This window comes from Callospermophilus lateralis, unplaced genomic scaffold (assembly GCF_048772815.1).
Source record: "Callospermophilus lateralis isolate mCalLat2 unplaced genomic scaffold, mCalLat2.hap1 Scaffold_89, whole genome shotgun sequence".
NCBI lineage: Eukaryota > Metazoa > Chordata > Mammalia > Rodentia > Sciuridae > Callospermophilus > Callospermophilus lateralis.
Genome location: NW_027517018.1, coordinates 3,967,719 through 3,995,145, shown reverse-complemented (window position 1 = coordinate 3,995,145; position 27,427 = coordinate 3,967,719). Strand labels below are relative to the sequence as shown.

The 27,427-nt window shown below is 41.6% G+C and overlaps 1 pseudogene; it reads left to right on the top strand.

Annotated features, from left to right (window-relative positions):
• LOC143390083 (chromodomain-helicase-DNA-binding protein 1-like) overlaps positions 1–27,427 on the top strand; it is a 58,677-nt pseudogene that overhangs the window by 15,176 nt on the left and 16,074 nt on the right.

The following is a 27,427-nucleotide window of genomic DNA, read 5'->3' as shown; positions in this document are numbered from 1 at the left end:
ATGATTTTGAGATATGTTCCTGTTATCTTTAGTTTTTCTAGTGTTTTGAACATGAAGGAGTGCTGTATTTTGTCATATGCTTTTTCTGCACCTATTGAGATGATCATATGATTCTTATCTTTAAGTCTATTGATGTGATGACTTACATTTATTGATTTCTGTTATGTTGAACCAACCTTGCATCCCTGGGATGAATCCCACTTGATCATGGTGCACAATCTTTTTGATGTTTTTGTATTCCATTTGCCAGAATTTTATGAGAATTTTTGTATCTTGTTCATTAGAGATACTCGTCTGAAGTTTTCTTTTTTTGATATGTCTTTGCTTGGTTTTGGAATCAGGGTGATATTGGCCTCATAAAATGAGTTTGGAAGTGCTCCCTCTTTTTCTGTTTCCTGAAATAAATTAAGAGTATTGGTATTAGTTCTTCTTTAAAGGTCTTGTAGAACTTGGCTGTGTATCCATCCAGTCCTTGGCTTTTCTTGGTTGGTAGACTTCTGATAGTATCTTCTATTTCGTCATTTGAAAATTTTTTTTTAAAGAGAGAGGGAGAGAATTTTAATATTTTTCAGTTCTCGGCAGACACAACATCTTTGTTTGTATATGGTGCTGAGGATCGAACCCGGGCCACATGCAAGCCAGGCGAGCGCGATACCACTTGAGCCACATCTCCAGCCCATCATCATTTGAAATTGATCTGTTTAAATTGTGTATTTCATCCTGACTCAATTTAGGCAAATCATATGACTCTAGAAATTTGTTGATGCCTTTGAGGTTTTCTATTTTATTGGAGTACAAGTTTTCAACATCATTTCTGATTATCTTCCTGTATGTCTGTAGTGTCTGTCGTGGTATTGGAAAGAAGGCTTCCTTTTTGTAGGCCAGCCTTTACACAGACGTTTGTTTTAATTTTTCAAGTATTATCCTTCCTTACCCACTTTTTTGTTTGACACACTTAGTTTTACAAGTGCAAAAATAATGCAGTGGGATTCCATAATGTTTACCAATAAAATTAAAAACTTAAAAGTCTTAAAACGCCCACTTTATTATCTTTTGCATGATTTTCACATTTTTAAAAGGATATTCAATATTTATACCTTTTTCATTATTGTATTTTGCAGCTACTATTTATCATTTTATCACCTATTATTAGATAGTTTATTTTCGTTTTTTGCTATTTTAAGTTAATGCATCTAGAATATCATCCAATCTTTTTCCATATTTTGGATTTTTTAACAGCTTTCCACCAGTAGCATCTGTTAAAAATATGATTCTAGGACTGAAACTTCTTGAGAAATTGCTCTCATGACATATTATACTATAAACATCCTGTGGCAGCAGCCTCCAGTGACCTCCACGTTAACAAGTCCAGTGGCTACATCATCGTGGACATCTCCGTGATCCTGTTCACCACTCTCCCATTTTAAAGTCCTACTCCTTTAGCTGTGACATCACTGTCTCTTGATTTTTCTTATGGGTTTGAATATCTGCTCTGCCCTTATGATCTTGACCTAGTTACCTAGCCTTTCAGAGTTTTAGTGTCCTTGTTGGCACAATTATGGTTACTTGTCTTATTCTTTGGATTAAATTGCATATAAAGCCACAAGCGCAATGTCTGGTACATAGTACAATATGATAAATGTATCCTTTCATTTCTGTCTCTGGCTCCTTTCTGCATAGATCTTTCTCATCTGAGGGGAAAACAAAGCACATGGTAGTAACCTTTCAAGATAGGAAGGTCAGGATGCCAGGTATGCTTCTAACAGAGTGGGCTGTTAGTCTTTCTAACACGTCATAATTGTATAGTAAGATGTGGTTGTGAAATATGTTTGAGCTACACGAAACTGAAAGTTTGTATTTTCTCTCATAGCTTCTCCTGGAGTTTTCTTGTTGTGGATGAAGCCCACATATTGAAAAGCCAAATCTCTCTGCTGCATAAGACACTCTCAGAGGTAAACTCAAAGGATAGTCTTCGTTTTTACACACACCCCTTCCTTTTTTAATAGACTTTATTTTTTAGAGTAAGTTAGGTTTACAACAAAATTGAATAGAAGGTACAGAGAGTTCCCATATATCCCCTGCCCCTTTACAAGCCTAGCTTCCCCCATTCTCAGCCTCTCCCTGAAGAGAGATGTTAAAACTAATGAACCTACGTTGGCACCTCAGTGTCACCAGAGTCCGTAATGCTGGATTCACTCGCTGTTGCGTGTCCTGTGAGTTGGAACAACAGGCGATGGCATGTTTCCACCCTATAGTATCATGCAGAGCGGGTTTCCTGGCTCAGAAATCCTATATCCATCTGTCCACCATTCCTTCTCCCCTCTAACTCCCCTTTAAAACCACTTAGACTAGTCTATACAGAGCCAACTAAATGGAAACATTATGATTATTATTATTTGTTCTAATTTGTAATATATGACAGCAGAATGCATTACAATTCACATTACCCATATAGAGCACAGTTGTTCCTATCTCTGGTTGTACACAAAGTAGAGTCACACCATTCGTGTCATCATACGAGTACTTCGGATAATGATGTCCATCTCATAAATTAAAACTTTTGTAGTCAGACTTCTGCAGAGCTAAATAAACCTGTTTTGGAGGGCAATGACAAAAGTAGTATTTAATATGGCTAATTACTATTCCTTTCTCTTGTTATCAAATGAGTCAGACCCTACCCCAATAAAATGCATTTTATTTTTGGAGATGTTTCAACTCTCTTTTGAGTGCTTTTAATTTTTCTCTTTTTTTTTTTTTTTTACAAATAAAGATCTTATACTCCTGTCTGCAGTTGCAGATGCATTGGATATACCTTACGCCTCCCCCAATTTACCTATTTAGAAACTTACCGTTCACATGGAGTCATGAAGAGACCAATTTCTTACAGCATATTGCCTTCAGTCTCTCATCTGTTGTATTTTTAGTATTATACACTTGATTGCATTCCCTTCTCTTGATCTCTTGTATCATTTGGCAAAGTAGATGAGAAAGATCATTGTGGCCTGGAGCTGCCCTTGTTTCTGAGAAGCCAATGAAATGTGAAGTACCTTCTCCTTGTTGACCTGAAAGTTTGCTCATTCATGAGACCACACTTGTTAATTTCTGAGATAATCAAAATTTGGTCCTCATCCTATAATAAATCACTTAAATTTAGAGGAAAATCTTAGACATGGATTATGTATTTAATATTTATTGGCCTAAAAGTTGCAGTGTTTAGAGTTTTTACTGAAGATATAATCATTTTTATTAGTTTCAAATATTGTTATCCCCTGCCTGGTAGGGCATCCTCTATCTCTGCTGTCCTCTTTGCCTTCTTTTTAGGGACCCTTGATTATGAGTCCTTCCCAAGAGTTGGTACTCTATATTTAAAATAATACACATGCATAGGATGTGACTTTTCCACATTACTTAATTCTGCTGGTGTAAGTTCTTGTTAATGTCAGCTCAGAGGTTGACCTTGCTTGGCCTGATATCTGTTGTCGCTGTTTTTCTTCCTTCATTAGTCTCTTCTCCTCCGTGTTCTTATCTGTTTCTCAGTGTTTTTCCTTTTTCTTTTGGAAATGCTGGGGATTGACCCAGGGCTTCATGCATGCTAGGCAAACGTTCTGCTGGTGACCCACATTCCCAGCCCTGTTTCTCAAAAATTTACAGAATCCCTTTTTATATTGGACTGTCCATGGCTTACTATCCAGAAACATCTAGAAATTTTGATATCTTGACTCAGATATATTGCAAAGTTTATGAACAGACATTGTGTCAGTGTAAATCTTGCTGCTTGCTTGTAGCATTGAGGCCTGATACTATAAATAACTCTGGCTTCTCTAACTCTTTGAATGAATGTGTTTACCGAGATACTCCTGTTAATTCCCCCATGTAGGTCATAACATTTTTGACTCCTCAGATAGATTGCATTTAGTAACCCTAGTGAATACTCATGTAATACAACGCGATGTCACTTACATGCTGTACTTGTTTTAAGGAGTCTTTGCCAAGTACCCTTATGAGCTGTTTAAAAGTTTAACAGAACTTTAATCAAGTGCACATTAGAACTTTTTTTTAAGGGAGGAGGGGCATTAGGAACATAGATTTTGAAGGACATCTTCCATAATATTCTGACTGCTGCCTGTATCTTGAGAATCGCTTTTATACACACCTAAGCCTATTTCTTGATTCCTTATCTAGAGTGAGAGCCTTAGAATTTCCTTTGTGGATCTTCTTGATCTCTGGCATCTTCCTTTCCCTCAGTTTCCTAAAGAGTGAGTTTGTTTCTTAGATAAATATTTATTAGACTTTTTGGATGTGCCAGGCTCTGCAGGTGGTATTAAGCAAATAATTACAAAATGCCTTGAATAGGTGAGACTGAAGGGCCTACTGCATTAGAAAGAGCTTGGGCTCTCTTGCTGTGGGCTACCTATTGGGTTTTCTACTCAAGAACTTTGCCCTGACTCAGGGCACACAATTAGGATTGGGCTCTCTGCTTTCCAGGTGTGGAGCCAGAGCCTTTTGAAGTTGGAGACCACCTGATTGAGGCTAGCAGGGAAATTTCACCTGCTGGATAAGCTGCTGGCATTCCTGCATTCCAGGTTGGAATAGGTTGACATGTACTGCTCTAGGGAGTGACTGGTTCAAACCTGAATAATGAGGAACTTACTGATTCTTGAGACTGATTCAAGTTCCCTTTTTTTTAGAAGCCTGGAATTCAAGGCCTACTTTCTCTGCAACTGTACACCCACCCCCCATTCCATCTCATCCAACCCTACTCCTCCACCTTTATCCTTTCTTTCCTGAATTCCTACAGCATTTAGGATCCCAGTCCAGGACTTGGCAAGCCCTTCCTTACTCTGCTACCTTGTTGATCAGTGTGTGTTCACCTCATCGGTCCAACTATGTTGGTTGCATCCACAAGGACGAGTCAACATTGAGCATTTCTTTTTTGAAGAATAAGATAGTTTTAATGTGTCTTTCCATAGAATGTCGATTATATAGAAAAACAGAGCAGAGAAATCTGGCAGAAAACATCTTAATTAAATGAAAAAAAGTTAACATAATCAGGCTGTCTAGAGATATAGCTGTGTGGTGGAACAGACACACTAAGGAGGCCCTGGTTCCATCTAAAAGTAAGACAGCAAGGTGACTCACACCTGTAGTCCCAGTTGACTCTGAAGGATGAGGCAAAATGATCACCAAGTGTGAGGCCAGCCTCAGCAATTTAGCCAGTCCCTGTCTCAAAATAATAATAAGTAGGTTTAGACATAGCTCAGTGGTAGAGAGCACTCCTGGAGCATTTCTATTAAAATTGCCTGCTGCTTCCTTGAGTTGAACTGACACATAATAAAGGTTGAGTAAACATTGGGTCTTGTTAATCTTTGGGATTTGATTTAAACTCAAGGCGTAGTTGGGGAATACTCTTTCCCAGAAATGCAAGTTGGGTATCAGAAGATGACATTTGGTTAGTGTTAGACAGCCTGGTATCCAGCATGTACATCTTCATCACCACAGGAAAGGGGGAGTCTAGGAAAAGACCAGAGACTCAAGAATTTCAGAATTGTGCCTTTAGGATGAATGCCCCAGGTGTGGCCTGAACTAATCTAAAACTTCAGATTTTTCAAAATTGCCCAGTCTTTTGCAAATTAAATAATTGCATGTCTTGGGGCTGGCATTGTGGCTCAGTGGTCGAATGCTTGCCTAGCTAGCACATGCGAGGCCCTGGGTCCAATCCTCAGCACCACACAAAAATAAATAAATAGCTCAGTGACTAAGCACTCGCCTCACGGTGAGGCAGAAGATTAGATCTTCAGCACCACATACAAGAATATAAATAAATAAAACAAAGTTATTGTGTCCATCTACAACTAAAGAAATTGAAAAAAATAAAATAAAGGTATTGTGTTCAACTATGACTAACACGTAAATATAAAAAATTGTTAAAAATTATAATTACACGTCTTACTGTATTTTATGGCCTTTGACGTATCTACCATAAGTGTGTGTGTTAGAGATGGAGAAGAACCTATAGATACCTTTTGTCCAAGTTTTTAATGACCTCGAAAGGTCATGCCCAATGTCATATAGGTAATAAGTGGCAGAGAGAGATAAGAATTGAGGTACTCACCTTCAAACTCAGTGCTTTTCCCAACAATTTGGGGCTAGAGTCTGGCCAATGTTCTCCCCAACTCTTGGTCTTACTCTCCTGGCAGCCTTAAGGTAAGTTTAGTTTCTTAAAAAGAATGTTGTTTTAACAGCATTGTCCTTATTTGTTCAGGCAAATTTAAAACAATGTCTGATAAGAAGGGCAGTCACCTTGACTTTGTTCCTTTTACATTATTTTGAATTTTCCTTTCCTTTCTTCACTCTCTATATGTAAGTTTCTTGTGTACCATGGGGGATTGCTTCTCTAACATGCTTCTCGACTTTTCTAGATGGTAATGACTTGTACCACCAAGTGGGAATAGCAGTAGATAGCCTTCCGTAGCTCTTCAGGATCTTGGGGAACGGGTGCACACATATTTGAACTTTGCCTTTACTCTTCACATGTGTATTTATTTTTCTATTGAAATGAAACTTCTGTTTTCATTGAGTGAAGTGTAATATTCCAGAAAGAGGCTCCTTGGTTACGCCAGGGCTTCCACACTCCCTGGTGAATTGACAGGTGCCCTGGGACTGCTCTGAGGGATGCCGCTACATGTGGAGGCACTTTGTTTTCTTGTATAAAGTATTCAGTGTTTCTGAGAAAGTTACAGGACATTGATATTTTTACTTTAGCATTTCCCTTATGTGTAAAGTTGTCCTCTTTGGTAGATTTTGCCTGAGGGTCACTCCCCCTAAACACTACTAGAGTTGGAAGTTTCTCCTTTTCTTCTTCTTGCCAGGGGCCATCGCATCTTACTCTTCTCTCAGATGACCCAGATGTTGGATATTCTCCAGGACTATATGGACTACAAAGGTGACTCCCCTTGGCCACTACATCATCTGAGAATCATAAGGGGTGTGGGAAGGTTACCGAGGAAAAGGTTAAAGACAAGAAGGTGAAAAGGCTGAGGAGAGTGGACAGTGGTGTGTGAAGCAAGGATCCACAGCAGGGTAGAGACGCATGGGCAGAAGTAACACCCACATTCTCACCAGGTGATACAGGTGATGGGTATGGAGCAGACGTGAAAATGTTGAGTGGCTTCAAAAATGTGTGAGTCGAGTTTCAGTGACAAACACTTGCAGCGTCTCTCGACAGTTCAGCAGTTATGTACTTATTCAGGATTAGTAAGAAAATGAAGATTGATAGTATGGAGATCCCACAAATCAAGCAGGGGGAGGGTAAGAGCAATTATTTCTGTGACAGTAGGGAATGTAGGCAGTTACTTGAGAACTCTGCTTAATATATAATAAAATTGATGTGGGATAATGGGACAAAGCTTGAACAGAGGTTGATTTTTGAGCCTGTGGGAGATTATCAGCCTCAGAAATAACTGTTTTAAAGTTTAGTTGAGAGTGGTCTCTCAGATCTACTTGATGCCCCCCAAGTACTGCAGTAACTGGACACTTCAGCTACTGGCACATTGAGGAATCTCGAGTGCCAAAACATGACTTGAGATTGCAATTTCCCTTCCTGACCTGATGCGTGGTGACAAGTGGAGAGCCCTAGAGCTTCACTGAAAAGCAGGTGCTGGGTCATCAGGCAGGCTCCCAAGTGCTTGTCTTACTGCTTGCCTAAGTCAGGATTGTGTCTCAGCAGGCACCAACTGCCAGCATGTGGATATTTAGGGTGGCCTGGGAAGAGTCAAAACCAAATATTAACTCTGCAAATGCCAAAGACTTTGGCTGCCTGTGTTTTTAAAACCCAGGCTAGTGTGTTATGGTGATTTTTTTTTTGTGAAGTGATGAATTGTTTCCCTAAATTTAGATCTTTCAGACTGGGGTTGTGGCTCAGTGGTAGAGCCCTTACCTGGCATGTGAGAGGCACTGGTTTGAATCCTCAGTACCACATAAAATAAGAAACAAGATCAAGTTATCAAACAGTTGAGATCTTTCCCTTGGGCTTTATTGAAAGTAGGGCAGGCTTGGGTTGGAAAGGACAAATAGGCATTGGCTTAGGAATGACTCAATTATTTTATTTCCTAAGAGTCCTTGCAAAGAGTAAGGACCTGTGTGTGGTTGTTGTCTTCTCTGTGTAAAGGCTACAGCTATGAGCATGTGGACGGTTCTGTGAGAAGCGAAGAGAGACACCTGGCCATCAAGAACTTTGGACAGCAGCCCATCTTTATTTTTCTCCTGAGCACCAGGGCAGGTAAGCCCAGGGGTGTTGAGGAAGCAGACAGGCATCCCACCACAGGTACGTTTTCCCCTCATTCTCTGAAAGGTGAGGTTCTTACCAAGGAGTATTGAAAAGGAGAGAATCGAGGCACTTACGTGGCCTAGTACTGGACTTCTCGTGTGGAGCTCTTTTCTGTTCAACCTGTAAAGCTGTCATCGTGAGAAGTGAGGCTGAAACCTGGGCCTGTTGGAAAGTAATTCTAATCCACTTAGACCACTGACCGGGAATGTCCTGTTTTGTTTTGTTTTTAATTTTAGGGAAAGTTTTATTCACATTCATTTATTCTCCTTCCCAACCATGAATTTGGAAAATAAGATAATCTCTTTTCTAGTTTCCCTTCCTCCAGGAGTACCTCTGGAAGAGTGTTATAAAGTTTAATAAAGATTTGTTGTTTAAAATGTGACTAGAGTGAAACTGACAGCTATTTATGATTATTATGGTATTGTCCATATGACTTAATCATAAATAAATGACACTTGTGGTGTTTTGCCAGTTGCTTTCATATAGTATTAAATAATTTGAAATTAGTTTGGGGAATTGGAATTTTTCTTACATTCTGAATCAAAAAGCCCTAAATTAATTTTGAATTCATAATCTAAGTTCATGATCTTATTTTTTTGATGGTAATCCTGATGGAATAGATATAGGAACACAAACAGGAATGGTGTCCTTGATGAAAGAGAGATTAATGTCCTTATGGAACAAAAGGTCACCCTTATGTAGAAAGCACTTAGTAAGTGCTTTGTACTATATGGGTCTATAAAAGAAGTGTTAGATATGATCCTTGAGTATCAGGAGATCATTTCTCCAGTGTGTGTCTTACCTCTCTCTTAAAGCCAATAATAAGATACAATCAGATTCCTTTGGTCCAGTCTCTTCCCAGGTCATATACCACACCCTGTCATTCAGTCCCGTTGTCTCATGATTAGTCTTAGGGGAAGCTCAAAGGATCTGGTCAAAGGCATGGTCAGTGTTGGGAGAGGAATTCCATTTATGCGTTTAAGATTTCATTTTTCATATTTAGAAAGCAAATGTTGGAAACATCTAAAATTAGTTAATCTCCTTGGAGGCCTTAGAGTAGATTATCTAGGAGCTGAAGCCATGCTGGACATTAGCCTTTTCCACACACTGACTGTCATACGTGCCGTCATGTTGCAGCTATAGATGTGCCGCATTTTCATTCAGTGTTTCCTTCCAGCTTTCCACGAGGTTGTTACCACATATTGCCGGCAGATGCCAGCGATAGCTTAGGAATATGTCCCAAACAACTAAATGCAGCTTAAAATATCATCTTTGGTGAACAAGGGCTGCACTAGCCACTATTAACTCAAGAGAAAGATAATTCTTATGGAACACAAATAGATTTTCGAATGAGATGACTGCCTCGATAGTTAGCATACAGTGGATAAAAAGGTTCTGGAGCCTGGCACAGTAGTTCATGCCTATAGTCCCAGCTACTCAGGAGGCTGAGGCAGGAGGATGGCTTGAGCCCAGGAATTCAAGGCTGGCCTGGGCAACACTGTGAGACCCTGTCTGTGTCCCAGGAGTAATGACCTCAGATTCTGGAATACGGGATGGAATCCTGACTGTTTCATCTTCTAGTGGTGCAACTTCAAATAAATCCCTGAATCTAGCTGTTTCCATTTCAGCATCTGCAAAATGAGAATAGTGCTAGCAAGGGCACAGGGTTGTTGTGAGGGTTAAAAGAGTCAACACATGTAAAGTGCTGTGAGCAGTGCTTGGCAGTAGTAAAGTAGAAGTGTAGCTCTTATTATTGGGTATAACTTAGCCTGTCTCCGTATTCAATCATTAGTATTTCTTTATTCCAACTTTGATTTTATAGGAAGACTTCAATGAGAATGTTCCTGCCTGGCTTGTCTTACATCCAGACGGGAGTTAGTAGTCCTTGTGGAAAGGAACCCTTCATTCAGTTCTTGGAACAAGCCCTTTTAGGCTTGTTTTAGCAATGAGCTCCAATGACCCTAGCTGGAGTGTGTTCTGTACAGTTTCCACATTAATCAAAGAGAAGCCTTTGGTTTGCTTCTTAAAATTCCTGAACCCAAAGTGCTCTTTTGGCCTTTTCCTGCACCATTGGAGAAAGACCAGAGAGTTGTTGCATTGAGTGTTCTTGTCTTGAACTGATTTTACGACATCTTCTTTGATCAGTGTGGAAACCAGTACAGGAAGACACTATCAGGTTTTCTCCAGTCAGAGTCAGGTATCATCTGCTCTTCTCATAGCTAGCGTCAGGTCCTCCTACCTTGTTGAAGCTGCAAGTGTGATCATGTGCATTTCGTACTGCCCACTGCAGACCTCTCATTGTTTTAAGATATATTTTTAGTTGTAGATGGGCACTGTTTTAGTCAGCTTTTTCACCTCTGTGACCAGAACCAACTGTGGAGGAGGAAAGTTTATTGGAGGGCTCATGGTTTCAGAGGTCTTAGTCCATAGAAGGCCGACTCCATTCCTTGGAGCTCCAGGGGAGGCAGCATCATGGCAGGAGAGTGTGACTGAGGGCAGCAGCTCACATCGTGATCAGAAAGCAGAGAGAGAGACTCCACTGTCCAGATACAAAATATATACCCCTTAGCCATGTGCCTGGTGAACCCCTTCCTCCAGCCACACCCACCTGCCCCAGTTACCACTCAGTTAATCCCATTAGGCATTCATTCACTGATTAGGTTAAAGCAATTTTCCAGTCATTTCTCCTCCAAACCTTCTTGCATTGTCTCACATGTGAGCTTTTGGAGGACACCACATCTAAACCATAACAGATGATACCTTTATTTCATTTATTTTTATGTGGTGATGAGGAAGGAACCCAGTGCCTCACGTGTTCTATCACTTGTGTTCTGTCACTGAGCTATAACTGCAGCCCCCAGACCTCTTATTTTTGGAGCTGTTTTCTGAAAGAACTTGTGTCCTTATTCACAGACTGAAGCAAAATCCAATCAAGGTTTTCAAACAAATATTAAATGGCTTCACACAATTAACTTAAGCATTCTTTTCTTTTGCTTACCTCTCTTTCTGTTATAGTTGATAATTAAATTTTCCCAGTTCACACAATGAAAGGTGAGGTAGCACTTTGACCACTGTAGGGTGGTCAAAACCTGAATTTGGGGGCAGAAATGTCAGTTTGAAGGATGAAGCCAGTCAGTTGGACTGATTTCAGATTTTCAGGATGACCCAGTCCTCCCTTGTGTGTTTCTAGTTCCTTATTTGTGTGTTGCTGATCATGCTCCTTTTTTGTATGGTTTTTAGGTGGAGTTGGCATGAACTTAACAGTAGCAGATACTGTTATTTTTTTTGACAGTGATATTAATCCTCAAAATGACTTGCAGGCAGCTGCCAGAGCTCACTGAATTGGCCAGAACAAGTGAGTGAGTTAGACATTGGCACCTTTCTGCTCTGTTGGCTTGCAGCTGTGCATTGGGGAGAAAGGTGGACAGGGTAGTCCTGACAACAGTGCCACGTTGGAGTTGAGAGACCACTGGGTTTGAACCCCATTGTGCTGCTGGCTTGTAGAGTCATGTTGGGGGATCAGTGGTCACATGATCAGTTCAGACTCACTTTGTTGCACAGTTAAATTCCAAAATGATTAGAAAAAACTTAGAATTTATTTAGTTCATGTTTCTCATGATAGATCCTAATTCAGTTTAAAAATGAAGTTAAAGCCAGTGGGTGCACATGCCTGTAATCATTATCAGCATGGGAGACTCAAGCTGGAAGATCAAGTTTAAAGCCAACCTTGCAACTTACCTAAACCCTGTCTCAAAACTTTTTTTTAAGGCTAGGATATAACTTCATGGTAAAGCTCCCCTGGGTTGGGTTCCCAGTACCACAAAGAGGAAACAAAGTTGTGTTCAGCTACCCTTTGACTTGAGGTAACATGCCTGCCAGGGGTTATCCTGGCTACAGATGTAGGCCCAATAGTGGTCACTTCATCTTTCTTCCTCTTACTCTTTTGGGGAAAAGTTCAGAAAGAAGTTGAGGCCAGATTTCTCTAACAAATGCTCAGGTCCCAATGAGCAGTGTCCTTTTCATTGTTCCCTGAGTGTGGCATTTGGTTCTGCTTCCTTTTAGGTGTATCTTCCTGGCATGCTTTTTTCCCCAGCTTTGCAGACTCATAACACTGCTCTCATTTGACTCCCGTACAGGGCTGTGGAAGTGATCCGGCTGATTGGCCGAGACACCGTGGAAGAAATAGTTTATAGGAAAGCAGCCTCCAAACTGCAGCTCACCAACACGAACATAGAAAGAGGCCATTTTACTCTGGGAGCCCAGAAACCTTTGGCTGATACTGACCTCCAGGTAAAATGTGTTCTTTTTAGAGTCTCATGATTTATAACCAGCACTCTCTGTGGATGAGAATGCAAATAAAAAGGACCAGCATTAACCACTCATTGTTGCAAATTACACATTTTTTCATTGGCCTAATTCTCACCTTCTTAGTACCTAACTACATGCAAGGTACCATACTAGCTAAAACTGAGGGTGGCATTTAAAGGCAGAGAAAATAGAATAAAGAGAATGAGCTTTGAACCATCTAACTTGGATTGAAATTCACATCTTATCCCTTATTGGATATATGACTTTGAGCATGAAACTGAACATCATGGCTTAATCTTTTCATGGCTTCTAAAGATGAATGTGCCACGAGTTACCTCAGAGAGAATTTGTTTTAAGTTCTTTTTTCTTCTTCCTTTTTTTTTAAATCCGTGATGATTAGTTCCATACCTCCTCCTTAATCCCAGACCCTTTGAGTAGTGACTTATAGTACTCATTCCATACTCAGAGATGAGTGAACAAGATTAGGAATTCAAAATTATGCCATAGGACATAGGGGTGAAAGCACTAGAGTTAATTTGCTTGAAGATGGAAAAATTAGATGGGAGTCAAATGCTGGCTTAGAATATTCTAGAGAGCTCTCTTTTGGTAGGAGGCCTTTGAGATAAAATTGAACCTATATTATAATATACCCCAGGTCCTTTTGAGGGATTAGATGCAGAGAGATCAACCCCTAGTATCTAGCATGATTCAGGCATGAAGAGAGTAATAAATGTCTGACAAAAGGTAGTAGCTGTGGGAAGGTCTGCTGTAGGAAACTGCAGAGAAATGACAGGAGTTGGCTCTTGTTTTGAGGCAGGCAGTGAGAGAGAGCAAGTTCAAAGATGGCTTTAAGCCTTTAAGCCTGAAAGATGAGAGTAGAAAGTAGGAAGATAGGGATAGAAATTAGAAAGATGAAAATAATGTAGGCTTTAGTCAACAGAGTTTGCATTAAAAATCAATATAAATTATTGTTAGAGGGAGACTCAGAAGAGAAAGGAATTAGAAAAGTTTGCAAGAAAAACCAGGCCTTAAAAGGATCAGCTTATCAAACAAAAAATTCAAGAGGTATGTGAAAGGGGAAAAATTACACAGTATCACAAGCAGAATTATCAAATTCACAACTAGCCCATGCATGAGTTAAAAATGTCAATTTTCTCACATATGTATCTTTACACATCAGCATTGGAGACAGGGATGGTGCTGTTTTTGTTAGGGAGTCATTGACCTGCAGGAAAGGGTCACAGATTTGGGGGTACTAGAACCTGAGAGAAGAACCCTAGGTTTTGTTTGTTTGCTTGATTTTTGTTTATCTTAGAGAGTAACTGTGGAGTCTTTGGCCTTTTCTGTTTTGAGTCTTCTGCATGCTCATCTGTCATGGTGGCCGGGCAGGCTGTGCATTTTATTTTCACACTATTGAAGAGGCAATTTCAAATGGAAGGTGAAGGCTTGAGAGAGAGGTACGTGTACACTGTAGGTGTCTAAATACACTTCTTCACAGGACCTTTGGGGAGGAGCTCATCATGGGCTGTTGTGAAGGCACAGGCATCAGGAGTTAGAGGAGATGAATTCTCAGATGCTCGACGCTTCCCCAGTGGAGGGAGCTCCAGGCATTCAATCAGGGGTTTCCCTGTGACATTGGCTGCTAGCACATCATTGTGAAATGCACAGGCACAAACTTTGCCATGGGACCAGATCCTTGGGCCAGTACAAACTATTGGCTGTGGGAGAGGACCTTGGTGGGACTTCCTGCCCAGGCCATGGCAAGAAATCACATTCTGGTTCTGTCTTGATTCTTTCCTCGCCACCAGACTGTGAGTTATTTATGGTTGCCAAGAACAAGGGTGATAACTCACTGCCTTGTCTCAAAATACAGCAGGACATTTTTTAAGTTATTAAAAGAATCTAATAGTAAAAGACGTGGTTCTGGTTTGACAGATCTAAGCAGTATAGAGCAGTGAAGGCCTGAAAAAGGAAAGCAGGTTCCTTGTCTTACCAGGAGAACACAGCAGAAACAGAGAGCAGATAAAGATGCGGTGAGCACTTATTGAATGCTTACTGTGTGCTAAGCATGTGTGACGCACACTTTTTCCAGTTGTTTCAGAAGAAGAATAACAAAAAAATGAGATAGACGTCTTTATCTCCATCTTAAGAAATTTTCCAAACATCAGGTTCATGACTCTAATCCGAGCACTCTTTAACTTCCAACTACATGCTCTTAGTTGCTGTAATAAAGTGGTTTTCATTTAAAAAATGGGTAGTTCCTTAAAGACACTTTGTGAGTGAGCAGTAGCGAGGGAAGCCAGGAGACTTAGTCCAAGGAGTGGAAGGGGGAAGGGTCCCAGTATGGACTGAGCCTCATCATAAATACTTGGCTTTCTTCTGTTTTGGGTACTAAATGCCAAAGCCATTTGGCTTGGTTATAAATATAGGTACACCAAGGTTAAATATAAATATATCAGGTGTGGTTTTGCTTAGTTTTTGTCATAGTTTTCATCTCAGGTATTTTCAAGCTGAAGTTTCCAAATTACAGAATAGGCAATCTAGAGATAACTAACCAAATCTAAAAGGGCAGAATGAAAATGAAGTCCCATGATGTGGATCCCAATTGGTTCAGAATTCCTAAGAGAGAGTACTTAGGGAGGTGGAGAGTTGCAGGTAGCAAGTGAAGCCAGGTAACATATCTAAGAGTCTGGTTCCTGCAGCCGTAGGAAGTAGGCTGAGTCTGTCCCCTAGGGGGAGCAAGAGGGCAGGATGGGGAGTGCCCCAGGACTGTCCAGGGAGATTGAAATTGAGAAAGGCTTGGGGTCTGGTGATCAGGGTGGTCATGGTTTTGCCAAAGTGGGTACCGTAAAGCACTGTAGTAGCAAAGTGGCTTGGCAAGGACAGGTGGCAGCTCATGGTGAGATGAGGTGTTCAGTGGCACCTTCTCTTTAGGGTTAGTTTGGCAGTGGGAGAGGTAAGAAGGTAGCCAGCAGGGTCTCTGACTTCTCTTGACTACTGGAAGTGCCTGTAGAAAATGCTGGTGAGAGTGCTAGAGAAGATGCTGGGGATCATCTTATCTGCCCCCACTCCTCAAAAAAATTGGAGGCCAAAAAGTTTTTTTGGTATCATAAATAATTGTCAAAGTCAACATCTCTGATCATCATTCATCACCTCTCTGCTTATTCCTCATCCAACTCCAGAACAGCCTGGCAGGTGTCATTTGTGATGGAAGAGAAGAAAGTCCGTCAGGGGGTCATTTAGACACTTAGCGAGTCACACATCCTCACCTGTGTTATGAGAACTAACTGGATCTCTTGTTTTCTTCATTCAAGTTGAGTGAAATACTGAAATTCGGCTTGGATAAACTGCTCTCTTCTGAGGGGAGCACCCTGGAGGAGGTAGACCTGGAGTCCATCCTGGGAGAGACAGAAAATGGCCAGTGGGCCTCTGGTGCCCTGCCTGCAGCTGGAGGAGGGATCAGAGAGCAGGAGGAAGGAAGTGAGTTGGGCTTAGGTGAGCCAATGACTCCGTCACCTCAAGCTAGGGTGTGAGTGAGATGCGTCCCCATGGGAAGTCCTGTGTCCTGCCCCGGGGACCTCTCTTCCTACCCAGCCCTGTAGTCATCTGTGACATTCTTAAGGCTTCCTGGTCCAAGAACTGCCAGAGTAATCGTTGTTCCCTTGAAGCTGGACTTTGAATCCAAGGAATGATATTAATGTTTATGGTCCTGTCAGTCTCAAGGATTAAATTTGAACCTTTTCTCCCTTGACGCAGACATCTTCTTTGGAGTTTATTTGGTGAAACCTGCTATCTTTATGATGGTGCTTTGCACAGTGATTCCTTTTCTCAATAGTAGAATGTTTTTTAAATTGCAACTAATATTTATGGACATTTATTGTGTTCATCAACAGTACTTACTATGTCATGTGCTTTAGGTCTTTTAAGACCCATGAGGTGGGGGCTGGGGTCGTGGCTCAGCGGTAGAGCACTCACCTCGCATGTGCAAGGGCCTGGGTTCGATCCTCAGCACCACATAAAAACAGAAGTAAAATAAAGGCATTGTGTCCAACTTCAACTAAAAAAATAAATATTAAAAAAAAAGACCCATGAGGTGTAGGAGATCATTTTGTCTTCCTTTTTCTTTTTTCCCGAATTTTTTTTTTAAGTTGTAGATAGATAGCATGCCCTTATTTTATTTTTTTAATGTGGTGGTTAAGGATCGAGCCCAGTGCCTCACACATGCTGAGCAAGCACTCTGCCACTGAACTACAGCCTTAGCCCCAATATTTATCTTTTTGTCCATTTTCTGTTCTGAAATATTTGAATTTCAGACTTGAAAGGGGTTTTGTTTTGTTTTTTCTTTTTCTCATGATCATTTTTAAAATGTCTGTTCTCCTGTATCAGCAACTGGGAGTCAATATGGGATGGTGTGAGAGGGTTTTTACTGATCTTTTTTAAAATTTTTTTATTCATATATGACAGCAGAATGCATTATAATTCTTATTATACATATAGAGCACAATTTTTCATATCTCTGATTGTATACACAGTATATTCACACCCAGTTTGTGTATTCATACCTGTAATTTGGATAATAATTATCACATTCCACCATCATTAATAATCTCATGCCTCCTCCCTTCCCCTCCAACCCCTCTGCCCTATCTAGAGCTTGTTGTTACTCCCATCTCCCACTCTCTATCCCACTATGAATCAGCCTCCTTATATCAAAGAAAATATTCGGCATTTGGTTTTGGGGGATTGGCTAACTTAGCATTATCTTTTCTAACTCCATTCATTTACCTGAAAATGCCATGATTTTATTTTCTTTTATTGCTGAGTAATATTCCATTATGTGTGTGTGTGTGTGTGTATACATACACACACACACGCACACATACACCACAGTTTTTAATCCATTTATCTATTGAAGGGCATCTAAGTTGGTTCCACAGTTTAGCTATTGTGAATTGTGCTGCTATAAATATTGATGCAGCTGTGTCCTGTAGTATGCTGTTTTTAAGTCCTTTGGGTATAGATGGAGGAGAGGGACAGCTGGGTCAGATGGTGGTTCCATTCCCAATTTTCCAAGTAATCTCCATACTGCTTTCAATATTGGCTGCACCAATTTGCAGTCCTATCAGACTGCAACACTTAGAGTGGTTTTGATTTGCATCTCTCTAATTGCTAGTAATGATGAACATTTTTTCATGTATTTGTTGACTGATTGTATATTATCTTCTGAGAAGTGTCTGTTCAGGTCCTTGGCCCATTTATTGATTGGGTTATTTGTTTTTTTGGTGTTTAGCTTTTGAGGTTCTTTATATACCCTAGAGATTAGTGCTCTATCTGATGTGTGAGGGGTAAAGATTTGCTCCCAAGATGTAGGCTCTCTATTCACCTCACAGATTTGTTTCTTTTGCTGAGAAGAAACTTTTTAGTTTGATTCCATCCCATTTATTGATTCTTGATTTTAATTCTGGCACCAAAAGAGTCTTATTAAGGAAGTTGGAGCCTAAGCCCACATGATGGAGATTAGGGTCTACTTTTTCTTCTATTAAACGCAGAGTCTCTGGTTTTATTCCTAGGTCCTTGATCCATTTTGAGTTGAGTTTTGTGCATGGTGAGAGATAGGGGTTTAATTTCATTTTGTTGCATATGGATTTCCAGTTCTCCCAGCACCATTTGTTGAAGATGCTATCTTTTCTCTAGTGCATGTTTTTGGTACCTTTTTCTAATATAAGATAATTGTAGTTTTGTGGGTTAGTCTCTGTGTCCTCTGTTCTGTACCATTGGTCTACCAGTCTGTTTTGGTGCCAATACCATGCTGTTTTTGTTACTATTGCTCTGTAGTATAGTTTAAGGTCTGGTATAGTGATGCCACCTGCTTCACTCTTCCTGCTGAGGATTGCTTTAGCTATTCTGGGTCTCTTATTTTTCCAGATGAATTTTGTGATTGTTTTTTCTATTTCTATGAGGAATATCATTGGGATTTTGGTTGGAATTGTATTAAATCTGTATAGCGCTTTTGGAAGTATGGTCATTTTGATAATATTAATTCTGCCTATCCAAGAGCAAGGTAGATCTTTCTATCTTCTAAGGTCTTTTTTGATTTCTTTCTTTAGGGTTCTGTAATTTTCATTATATAGATTTTTCACCCTTACTGACCTTCTTAATTCAAGAGTTCCTTCTAGCCTGGCACAGTGGTGCACACCTGTAATCCCGGTGACTCCAGAGGTTTCTTGTTTGGTTCTGGATGTTGAGTAACAGGCTCATTTGCAGGTGGAAGGAACCCTTCAGGGAACTCACTTGTACTTTCAGAATGGGGGTGTAGAGGGCTGAATTCCAGCTGTTGGGGGAAGATTGTGAGGAAAACCCCCTCCCTGCATAGACACATCACTTTGGAAATGGAGTGGGTGGCGGGTCAGGTGGAAAATAATCTCCAGGTTCCCAGACAAGTTTCCTGGGAGAGATGGAGGAAAAAAAAGGTCCTCTTCTCAGGAACTGACTCCTTGGGTCAACTGGAAACAAGGCACCTCTGACTGGAGGGAAAGGTGCCAACACAGAGCCAGAGCCACTTGCTTGGTTTTCAGCATGGAGAGGTGAATCAGGCACATCAGAGTCCAAAGGAGGCATATTAGGAATTCTGTGTTCTGCTGGTCCCGATGCTCTACCACAATTTGAGTAAAACCTATCTTGTCTTTGTAGAGGAAGACGTGCATCAGAAGAATATGGTTGGCCTGGCGGAGGGATCATCAGCCTGCTGGCCTGTTCCCCTGAAGGAGAGAGGGGCCCAGTCTGAGAAGGTGCTCTCTGAAAATCGGTGAACTTATGACAGCTGGATTCTCTTCCTTTACTGCTAGTCGCATGGTCCAGAGGATTCTCCAGGGCCACTTGACCCTCTTCCTCCTCCCACTGGAGTGAAAGGTGAGAGTGTGAGTGGACCACTCTTTTCAAAATGAGGAGGTCTCCTTTCAGATGAAGGGTGACCTATTGGTGATGGCCCATTTGGAGAAGGCTTTCTGCCCATTGCTGAGTTGGAAACATCCAGTGCATCATAGGGATCTTTTCCTACAAGTTCAAATCTCAGCTCCTTCTCAGTTAATTTTTGTCTGTTGTGTGCATTTTGTTTCCTGAAATACCTGAGGTTTCTTTCAGCAATCCGAGCTGCCAACTCACTAGCATGTGCTTCTTTCTCAGAGGAAATAATCTTCCCCAGACAGGAATGAATGGTACTCTGCAATTGTTCTTCAAGATATTGGGCTCTCTTTCTGTAGGTCTCCAGCTCTTTTATTGTATGGCTCATCTTTTCTTCGACTTTGGAAAGTTTCTCCTCTTGCTCCACACGGTAGTTTTCCTCCACTCTTAATTTCCTGTGCAGTTTCATCGTATTTTCTTGATAGCGTTCCATCATGACATTCAAGTTTTTCTGTAGGGTCTCATTCTCACTTTGCAGCTGTGCATTTTCTGACTGCAAGGATGCCTGTTCAGTCTGCAGACTTTTAAGGTGTTCTGTAAGGTCTTCCGTGGTTTTCTCCACTTCAGATGAGAAAGTATATTTTTGATTTCTTCCTCCTTCCAAGATTTCTAAGGAGGCCTTTAGCTTATCACCATAAACCAGGTTCCTCAAAGCTCCTTTGGACTCATTTTCCAAGTGAGCATCAATTTCGGGTTCACTCGTCTTTCCCAGTTCCAGGTGACCACCATCCCTTTGGGCTCCCAGGCTTGGAGAAGATCTATCCTTCGTCTTCAGCAAGCATTCACTCAGAGACTCCATGTGATTTTCGGTGTCCCTTAGAACTTGTTCTCCAGCTACTTTAGAGTCCTCTAATAGGATTTTTGCTTTATATTGGACACCTCCTTGTTCCCTCTGTGCTTCAGCTTCTCCTTGTATTGTTGGTTTCTGCGTTTTCGGAAGTAGGGATCCTTCATTCAAAACCTCTTTGATTGCCAGCTTCAGTTCTTCCTCATTCACTTGAAAGAGTCTCCAGTTTGTTTTGGCTTCAGCTATTTGTGATCTGAGGGATTCAGATTCACCTTGGAGGGACTGTATCCCTCTTGATAGATGCGCCATCGTTTCATCCTGTTGACCATGTTTAGCCTTCTGTGCTTTGAGCTCTTCTTCTAGAAAGAGCATTTCAACGCCATGGCTGGATTCGGACCTATGCAGCTTTTCGAAGGTTGCCTCCAGCTGTTGTGCTTCCCTTGAACCCTTCTCAAAACTGCAATCCTTTAAAGATGAGTCTAAGCCTTTATGTTCTTTTTCAACAACGCTCACTTTATCAAGAAGTCCACATTTTGCCTCAATAAGTCCAGCAAGATTTAGAGCCAGCCTTTTTTCTCTTCCCACGTAAAGCCTGCTACTAACCGACTGAAAAGCTCTCCAGAAAAGTGAGAGAACAGCAAAAAATCCAAGAGCTGTACACATCATCAACTCCCAAGGAAAGCCATAAGGAAGATGGCCTGGCTTCATGTCTTCGGACAATGCTGCCACAACCCTGGGTGCTTCTTCCAGAACCACCCACTAGTATGGCTGAGAGGCAGCATTTGGCTCCTCCATCACGCCAAGACAGCTTTGGCTCTTGCCACCACAACCACAGCCTGCCCAGGCAGGCCAACACAGGCTGTGGACACTCAGGTGTTTGGTCAGGAACTCCAACCTGCACCAGGCAACGGAGCAGACCACTGTGAGCCCCTTCAGGGGCTGAGCGTATGGTGGGTGGTGTGCGTATGGCGGTGGGAGCCATGATCAAGGGCTCCCAGGAGCCTTGTTGTCTCAACTGCCCATCAGGGGAGTCTTGTCCCCTTCCCTACCCAGTGCATCCTCAAGTGCCACATGTTTAGGTCCCTCCCACTCCAGCCAGAGAGATTTTCTCTCCATGCCACCCACCCCTTGATTTAGTTTAGGCCAGGCCAAGGCGGGGTTAGTAGGAAGATTCCATCCAGTCATAATAACATTCAGTGTGATGTCACTCAAATTCTAAAGCTGACTAACCCGTTCAAACAGCTTTTGTGGCCTATATTGGTCTTTGTGTCCCTTGCCTTTTGTTTGAGTGACTCAGTCCTTTTTCTGCCCTTGTGCTCTCCCTATTTCCTACCTTCCTTGCTTCCTTCCCCCCTTCCTGGTTTTTCTCCTTTTCTTCTTCCTTATTTTATACCTCCACCCATCCCTCCAACTTTGCCTTCCTCCCTTCTACCTTTCACTCTCCCTTCCCTCCCTTTTCTTTTCTTGCAAGTGTTTGGGGTGAAAGTCTATGGCAGGCCAGCCCCAAGCTAGGCAAGGTCACTGCAACTGAACTACAACATCCCCAGACCTGCTGCCACTTCCTATGCAAGTAATTTGAATTATCTCTAAAGAGAAACTCTTACATAATAGTCTACTTTCAACGTAATTTCAGAAGAGTTGCTAACATGGGCATCAAACAGTTATGACAAGTCATTTTTGAAAAGCACGGCAAAGCTAATGTTCCTCAAAAGAAGGAGTTGAAACTTTAGCTGGATTTCAGGTCAGCATTTCTAGACTAGTACAAACCCTCCTAATCCTGATCTCTCCTTATTTCTATGATTTCTTTAAGTGTCCCCTTTGCTCCTGTTCATGGAGTCATGTGTACAGAAATTATACCTGGTTCTATTGAACTCTACTTAATTCTTTCTCACCTCTGTGTTCCTTTTGCCAAGTCACTCCTCAACACTTACTGTGACCCTTTAAATTTCTTGTCCATTTTCATTTAAAAAACTCTTTCAAAAATTGAACCATTTCTCATGCAGATACAGTCTTCTTGATCTGCTATTAATCCCCCACTACTGACATTGTAAGTTATAGAAATGTACACTTCCAGACCGTTTTCAGATTTTTGATTTCTGTATATCTATCTGTCTATCTATTTACAAACATAACATGGTATTCTGAAAGTATCGTTCTGCTTTTGGAGCTCTACATTGTGTTTTTCAGAAGCAGGCCAATTACACAGAGATGAATCCATGTTACCTAGATTGAGGTCAAACCGGAATGTGCACTCTGATTCCCATGATATTGATCTACGTACTAATGGACAGTTCAGTTATATCCAGACCTCACCACCTCCCCCATTAAGTAAAACCCTTGTGAAGAGACATGTAGATGCCTTTATGAACATATTGATAATTTTTCATGGCAGTGTTTTCCAAAAACCAGTTAGTAAAATCAATTTATTCCTTTGCAGCCTGAAATTACCTTCATTCCAGTTTACTGGTATAAGAACCGCAGTATATCGGCAACAATTCTCCAATAGTAGTTCAGGCAGAAGTCATTCTAGATAACAATCAGTGCCGGATCGTCCATGTGTTTTACACAGCCCATGACAGGGGACATCCGTCCACTCGTTTAGAACAACTGATGTTTTATGCTGGCAATTTAGGTTTATTGAAAGGAGTGATTAGAAAACAGGTGAGACAGACTGATTAGATTCAGTATGTATGTTGGCTTTGTTTTTCGAGGCCTGAATTTTTCACATTTCAATTAATTGTAGGTTAAGTATCAGGCAGATTCTTCACTGGGCTTCAAATGTGATAAAGTTGCTTCTTATTTTTAAGAAGGCCGTTGCAATCCTGCATTTATTTTACACCTCAGTGCTTGTTTCACACACAAGTACACACACCCACACACCACACACATCAACAAACACACAAACACATAATTAGAGCACATTTAACACTCAAATAAAGCTTTACCTACTAACTCATAACTAGGGTATTTTTTTTAATAAGTATTGTGTCTTGGTCTCTACTGGGGAAACATTGTTCAATGTGAGTTCTCTGGTTTGTTGTAGGGCAGTGAATGTTCACTTGTTGGCAATGATATAGAAATGGGGAGTAAGGGTTTAAAAGTTTTTAGAGTAGGTAGGCAGAGTCAGAGTATGGACTCTAAGAATAAGAAATTGGGGAATTTCCTCTTTGTTTCTTCATTTCAATCTCCTAATAATTCATGTATATTTTCCAAAAGTCTCCCAGAAAACAAGGACTAGGTCAATCCACATTTCAGTAAACCATAGCAGAATGCGATTCTGAATTTCATACAAACAGTCATAAAATCAAAAAGACAGGTGCTGGGGTTTTGGCTCAGCACTAGAGTGCTGGCTTCACACTATCAAAGGTCCTGAGTTGGATCCCCAACACCATATGTGAAAGGAATGAATGAACCAATGCATGAGTGTATGATGAATGAATTAAAGGTATAAGGAGGAGGAGGAGGAGGAGAAAGAGAAGAAGATGATGAGTAATTTGACAGAAGGGAAAAAGGGGAGGAGAGTGAGTTTAAAGTGTGGTTTCCAATTCCCAAGCGTTAAATTACAGCAGATGGGATAGAGAGAGAAGATGGGAGGGCAGGAGAGGGGGATAGTAGAGGCTAGAAAAGGTAGCCGAATACAACAGTTACTAATATGGCATTTTGTAAAAATGTGGATGTGTAAACAATGTGATTGTGCAATCTGTATATGGGGTGAAAATGGGAGTTCATAACTCACTTGAATCTAATGTAGGAAATATGGTATCTCAAGAGATATGTAATGTTTTAAGCAACCAATATAAACAAGAGGTCTTCATTTTTCTTTGTAGTTGAGATCTCCTGTTTCCCTGACATGTTTAGTTGTGTTCTCTCCTTTAGTCCTCCCATGCTCTAGTTATTCTGATATGGAAAAACTGGCTGAAATGCCCAACCAGTCTGTAAATCAGTGACAATTCTTCATTAAGCCTAAAGTCACTTTACATTTGCTACAGTCATACTAAATACACTTCTTTTATGGGAGTTTAAAAGATATCTCCATCAGCTAGATTACAAGTACCTAGAACTCCCATTCTTGTTTATGTAAGAGTGGCTTCATCAGATTAAATGCTGTTCTCTGGAATAAAATAAAATAGGAATAATTTACTCAGAAGATTCCTACGTAAACCATCTTTATTTACAAAACACTATCTTAAGAATTATTGTTTCATTGAGCTTCAATTGCAGCCAAAGTATAGTCAATTACTGAAGTAAAAGCAGTTACTTAAAAACTAAAAATGAGAGATAAGTCAAATTACATTTGAAGAGAGAGCAACAGCGTGAGGTTTCTTGTTTGGTTCTGGATGTTGAGTAACAGGCTCATTTGCAGGTGGAAGGAACCCTTCAGGGAACTCACTTGTACTTTCAGAATGGGGGTGTAGAGGGCTGAATTCCAGCTGTTGGGGGAAGATTGTGAGGAAAACCCCCTCCCTGCATAGACACATCACATTGGAAATGGAGTGGGTGGCGGGTCAGGTGGAAAATAATCTCCAGGTTCCCAGACAAGTTTCCTGGGAGAGGTGGAAGAAAAAAAGGTCCTCTTCTCAGGAACTGACTCCTTGGGTCAACTGGAAACAAGGCACCTCTGACTGGAGGGAAAGGTGCCAACACAGAGCCAGAGCCACTTGCTTGGTTTTCAGCATGGAGAGGTGAATCAGGCACATCAGAGTCCAAAGGAGGCATATTAGGAATTCTGTGTTCTGCTGGTCCCAATGCTCTACCACAATTTGAGTAAAACCTATCTTGTCTTTGTAGAGGAAGACGTGCATCCGAAGAATATGGTTGGCCTGGCAGAGGGATCATCAGCCTGCTGGCCTGTTCCCCTGGAGGAGAGAGGGGCCCAGTCTGAGAAGGTGCTCTCTGAAAATCGGTGAACTTATGACAGCTGGATTCTCTTCCTTTACTGCTAGTCGCAAGGTCCAGAGGATTCTCCAGGGCCACTTGACCCTCTTCCTCCTCCCACTGGAGTGAAAGGTGAGAGTGTGAGTGGACCACTCTTTTCAAAATGAGGAGGTCTCCTTTCAGATGAAGGGTGACCTATTGGTGATGGCCCATTTGGAGAAGGCTTTCTGCCAATTGCTGAGTTGGAAACATCCAGTGCATCATAGGGATCTTTTCCTACAAGTTCAAATCTCAGCTCCTTCTCAGTTAATTTTTGTGTGTTGCGTGCATTTTGTTTCCTGAAATAGCTGAGGTTTCTTTCAGCAATCCGAGCTGCCAACTCACTAGCATGTGCTTCTTTGTCAGAGGAAATAATCTTCCCCAGACAGGAATGAATGGTACTCTGCAATTGTTCTTCAAGATATTGGGCTCTCTTTCTGTAGGTCTCCAGCTCTTTTATTGTATGGCTCATCTTTTCTTCAACTTTGGAAAGTTTTTCCTCTTGCTCCACACTTTAGTTTTCCTCCACTCTTAATTTCCTGTGCAGTTTCATCGTATTTTCTTGATAGCGTTCCATCATGACTTTCAAGTTCTTCTGTAGGGTCTCATTCTCACTTTGCAGCTGTGCATTTTCTGATTGCAAGGATGCCTGTTCAGTCTGCAGACTTTTAAGGTGTTCTGTAAGGTCTTCCGTGGTTTTCTCCACTTCAGATGAGAAAGTACATTTTTGATTTCTTCCTCCTTCCAAGATTTCTAAGGAGGCCTTTAGCTTATCACCATAAACCAGGTTCCTCAAAGCTCCTTTGGACTCATCCTCCAAGTGAGCACCAATTTCGGGTTCACTCGTCTTTCCCAGTTCCAGGTGACCACCATCCCTTTGGGCTCCCAGGCTTGGAGAAGATCTATCCTTCGTCTTCAGCAAGCATTCACTCAGAGACTCCATGTGATTTTCGGTGTCCCTTAGAACTTGTTCTCCAGCTACTTTAGAGTCCTCTAATAGGATTTTTGCTTTATATTGGACACCCCCTTGTTCCCTCTGTGCTTCAGCTTCTCCTTGTATTGTTGGTCTCTGCGTTTGCGGAAGTAGGGATCCTTCATTCAAAACCTCTTTGATTGCCAGCTTCAGTTCTTCCTCATTCACTTGAAAGAGTCTCCAGTTTGTTTTGGCTTCAGCTATTTGTGATCTGAGGGATTCAGATTCACCTTGGAGGGACTGTATCCCTCTTGATAGATGCGCCATCGTTTCATCCTGTTGACCATGTTTAGCCTTCTGTGCTTTGAGCTCTTCTTCTAGAAAGAGCATTTCAACGCCATGGCTGGATTCAGACCTATGCAGCTTTTCGTAGGTTGCCTCCAGCTGTTGTGCTTCCCTTGAACCCTTCTCAAACCTGCAATCCTTTAAAGATGAGTCTAAGCCTTTATGTTCTTTTTCAACAAGGCTCAATTTATCAAGAAGTCCACATTTTGCCTCAATAAGTCCAGCAAGATTTAGAGCCAGCCTTTTTTCTCTTCCCACATGAAGCCTGCTACTAACCGACTGAAAAGCGCTCCAGAAAAGTGAGAGAACAGCAAAAAATCCAAGAGCTGTACACATCATCAACTCCCAAGGAAAGCCATAAGGAAGATGGCCTGGCTTCATGTCTTCGGACCATGCTGCCACAACCCTGGGTGCTTCTTCCAGAACCACCCACTAGTATGGCTGAGAGGCAGCCCTTGGCTCCTCCATCCCGCCAAGACAGCTTTGGCTCTTGCCACCACAACCACAGCCTGCCCAGGCAGGCCAACACAGGCTGTGGACACTCAGGTGTTTGGTCAGGAACTCCAACCTGCACCAGGCAACGGAGCAGACCACTGTGAGCCCCTTCAGGGGCTGAGCGTATGGTGGGTGGTGTGCGTATGGCGGTGGGAGCCATGATCAGGGTCTCCCAGGAGCCTTGTTGTCTCAACTGCCCATCAGGGGAGTCTTGTCCCCTTCCCTACCCAGTGCATCCGCAAGTGCCACATGTTTAGGTCCCTCCCACTCCAGCCAGAGAGAATTCCTCTCCATGCCACCCACCCCTTGATTTGGTTTAGGCCAGGCCAAGGCGGGGTTAGTAGGAAGATTCCATCCAGTCATAATAACTTTCTGTTTG